Genomic DNA, 4,360 nt, shown 5'->3' with positions numbered 1-4,360 from the left:
GACTTGGACTGAGCACTCAGCACTCAGCCTATAGGACTTAGCACTCAGCACTTATGACTTGGACTGAGCACTCAGCACTCAGGACTCCACACTTGGCACACAGCTGATTTAATTTTATAAGCACACTCTTATCTTATTTTCTTTCATTTTCTTTTAGGAAGTAGCGGCCTCTCTGAGGGCAGGGCAGGGCAGGACAGGGCAGGTTTGTCCCCCTGGTTCATTCTCTCCACGGACCCCGGCCTCGACAGACCCCCACCCGTCCTTTTCCAAGCGCCAGGGATGTTTAAACATTTTTTAAACCATGAGAAACGCCGAGCTGCAGGCGTTTCCCGGCCCCCTCCCAGCAGGCAGATGCCCAGCCGCTGCCGCCGCCGCCTCTGGCTCGCCAAGGGCAGGTTTGGGAGGGGGTCTCTCTCTGTCAAAAGATGCTCCAGTGCCTGGACCACGTCCTGGAGCGACCCCCACCCCTGAGTTTCAAACACAGGAATTTTAAAAAATTTTTAAAACTGAGACACGCCGATCCGCAGGCGTTTCCCTGCCCCTCCCATCGGGCCGATCCCCAGCCGCCGCCGCCGCCTCTCGGTGACAAAGGCGATGCTAATGGCGGCTGCGGCCTGAGGCCGGCGTGGCTGACGGGCAGGGGGCTGACAGGCTGGGGTCTGCGTTTGAAACATCCAAACATCCACCACCGCCGTGGATCGTGTCCCGGTTCCTCGCGGGATCTTTGGATCCGTTTGAAAACTCCCCTCGGGGCGGCCGGCCTCCCTCCCTCCCCCCTAGAGCGCGCCCTCTGGTGGAGCTGGCGGGGACCCGCACCTCCCCTGCCTGGAAAGACAGGGCCGGAGGGGGAGTTGGGAGAGACCGGGGATCCCCCAGGTCCCAACACGGACTTTATGTCCTGTCTGAGGACGCTTTCATTTGGAAAAGGAAGCGCTCGGTCTCTTTGGGGTCCTCTGGCTTCTCTGGGCTTCCGAATGCGGGGCCTCAGGGCCTCCGTTTAAGCTGCAGCCCACACCTGAGTGAGCAGGGCAGGCAGGGACTAGGGGCTTTCATTTAATTTAATTTAATTGAATTTAATTGAATTTAATTTAATTTTCTCTCAGGGTGGGGAAGTCAGGGAACCTCGTGTCTGTGTCTGTGCTGGGGAGACGTCCCCCTGCCTTCCCTGCCTGAGAATCCCTCCCCTGGATTTTCTTTATCTCTCTGGTCCCTGAGAGAGCCGTCCAGACCCTCAGGACAGCTGCCCCCCACCTCACAGACAGCCCTTCCAGGATCCCCCGGGGCCCTCTGTGCTCAGCCGAGGTCCCTTCGTGGGTCAACCGGCTGCTTTATTTCCCAACACGGCTTTTATTTCTCAATAAATACTCAATATTTCTCAATAAATACGTGTGTGTGTGTGTGTGAAGAGGGCACGCGGGGCAGCCTCTCCCCGTCCGTCCCCAGCCGTGCCCGGCGGACTCGGAGGCTCCCGCTCCCCCGCCGGCCCGCGCGGAGCCAGGCAGCGCTGCCCGGGGTCGCTGGGGTCCGCGGCGCGCACCCGGGTGCCAGGGCCGCCCCGCGCGGCTGCGTGTGGGTCCGCGGGCGAGGGGACGGGAGAGAGAGAAGCCGTGGTCCGCGGACCGCTGGCGCTGCCGCCCGAGTCCCTAGCCAGAGCCTGCAGCCCCCAGCACCCAGCCTCCCCCACGTATCCCTCAGTCCCTAGCGCTCAGCGCTCAGCATCTCTTCGGGGGACTCAGCACCCAGCACTCAGCCAGGACTGAGCACTCAGCACCCAGATGGCTCCACGGAAGACTTTGCACCTGGCATTCGGTGCAGCACCCGGCACTCAGCATCCCCCACGTATCCCTCAGCACCTAGCAGTCAGAGCTCAGCATCTTCTTGGGGGACTCAGCACCCAGCACGCAGCACCCAGCATCCTCCATGAAAGACCCCTGGCACTCAGAGTTCAGTATCTTATGGGGGGACTCAGCACCTAGCACTCAGCGCTCAGCATCTTCCTGGGGGAGTCAGCCATCAGCACCTGGCATCCTCCATGGAAGACCCCTGGCACTCAGAGTTCAGCATCTTATTGCGGGTCTCAGCACCCAGCTCGCAGCCTCCTCCACGGAGGACTCGGCACCTAGCACTCAGAGCTCAGCATCTTCTCGGGGGGGACTCAACTCAGCAGCCAGCACCCAGCAAGGACTCAGCACCAAACACCCAGCACTCAGCACCTAGCACTTATTTATTGTATTTTATGGATTGACTTATCCCTTAGTACTCAGCCCCCAGCCCTCAGCCTCCCCCACGTATCCCTCAGTCCCTAGCCCTCAGCGCTCAGCATCTCTGCGGGGGACTCAGCACCCCACACTCAGCCAGGACTGAGCACTCAGCACCCCGATGGCTCCCTGGAAGGCTCTGCACCTGGCATTCCGAGCTCAGTCTTTCTTGGGGGGCTCAGCACCCAGCACAAGCACTCAGCAGCATCGTGCAGAGAAGCCTCAGCACCCAGCAGCCTCTGCCCTGCAGCTCCGTGTCCGCCCGTCCCGGGCCCACAGACCGCGCCCGCCGGGCTCTCTCCCCCTCCTCCGCCCGCCCCGAGCCCGCGATGAACCCCACTCTCTCAGGAGAAGGAGGAGACGGGAATCCCCCCCACACCCCGGGCCCCCGCGGTCCCTCCCGTCCCCCCGTTCCCGTCCTAGACACGGGGTCCCCGGCGGGCGCCCGGTGGAGGGAGCGGAGCTGGGACTCAGTCCTCAGGGTGGAGGAGCTGGCAGGGCAGCGCGGGGCAGGGACCCAGCGCTTTTATTTCATGTCATTGAAGTTTCTCGGATGACATAGCGGTCTCTCCCTGAGGGCGGGGAAGGGCAGAGCAGGGCTCCAGGGCTTTTCATACATTTCATTTCATTTTAGTCTATGACATCGCGGTCTCTCCCCGAGGGCGGGGAAGGGACCCAGGGCTTTTCATAAATATCATTTCATTTTATTCTATGGAATCGCGGTCTCCCCGAAGGCCGGGAAGGGCCGGGGACCCCGTGTCCGCGTCTGTGAGTGTGTGAGTCTGCGCCTGTGAGACGTTCACCACGCCAGCCAGTGGGATTTTTAGGAGACATCCGGGCCTGGCAGCCTGCCCGGGCGTCTGCAGACGGAGTCTGCCGCTCCCTGGTGTCCCCCGGGCCTCTCTCTGGAGGCTGAGAGCTGGGTGCCGGGTCCTCTGGGCCGGGTGCTGGGTCCTCTCGCTGGCTGTCTCAGGGTCTCCAGGCTGGGTAGCCAGCCAGGGCGGCCTGCCTGTCCTCTTCCCCATCCGTCCACGAAGGAGGAGGAGGAGGAGGAGGGGTCTCTGTCCATCCATCTCTCTAACCGTGGGCTAGATAACTCTATCGAGATGTCTATGGGCTTAGTTCTGGTAGAACGTAGCCCTCAGCACTCGAGACTCAGCACTCAGCACCGAGCACTAACCACTGAGCCGTCTGCACCGAGCCCTTCACCCTCAGCCCTCAGCAGCACCCACCACCTAGCGGGCAGCAGGCAGTCCTTGGCCCTCCTACCCAGGACTCAGCCCTCAGCCCCGACCCCTCAGCCCTGAGCGCTAACCACTGAGCCGTCCGCAGGCTGAGTCTGCCGGGCCCTGGGGTGCCCTGGGCCTTTCTCTGGGTGCTGGGTCCCCTGGACTGGGTGCTGGGTCCTCTGGGCTGGCTGCCTCGGGGTCTCCAGGCTGGGTAGCCGGCCTGAAGTGGACGTCCCTAGCGCTTCAAGCTCAGCCCTCAGCACTCAGCCCTCAGCCCTCAGCACTTAGCGGGCAGCAGTCCGTCCTTGGCACTCGTAGACAGGACTCAGCACCCAGGACCGGGCCCTTCACCCTCAGCACTCAGCCCTCACCACTTAGCGGTCATCCTTCCGTCCTGGGCCCTCCTACTCAGGCCTCAGCACTCAGGACTCAGCCCATAGGACTTAGCCCGCAGCACTGAGCCGTCAGCCGTCAGCACTTATGGCTGAGACTGAGCACTCAGCACTCAGGCCTCAGCACTCTGCCCTTCTCTGGCAGCCCCCATCCTATCTTGGGGACCTCTGCCTGTGGCTCAGCCCCCTCCCAGAGATCCACCCGGTTCCTCTGGACACACACACACCCTCAGCACTGAGCACTTTGGACTTGGACTGAGCACTCAGCACTCAGCACCCAGCACTGAACCCTTCTCTGGAGGCTGAGGGCTGGGTGCTGAGTCCCTGGGGGCCTCTGCCTGTGGCTCAGCCCCCCTCCCTCCCTCCCAGAGAGACACCCGGGCCCTCTGGACACACACACTCACACACACACACACACACACTCACACACACTCACACACACACTCACACACACACACACACTCACACACACTCACACACA

The sequence above is a fragment of the Myodes glareolus genome, chromosome X (genome assembly GCF_982192425.1).
Source record: "Myodes glareolus chromosome X, mMyoGla1.1, whole genome shotgun sequence".
Classification (NCBI taxonomy): Eukaryota; Metazoa; Chordata; class Mammalia; order Rodentia; family Cricetidae; genus Myodes; species Myodes glareolus.
The sequence above is the reverse complement of the archived record's forward strand: the minus strand, read 5'-3'. Positions refer to the sequence as shown.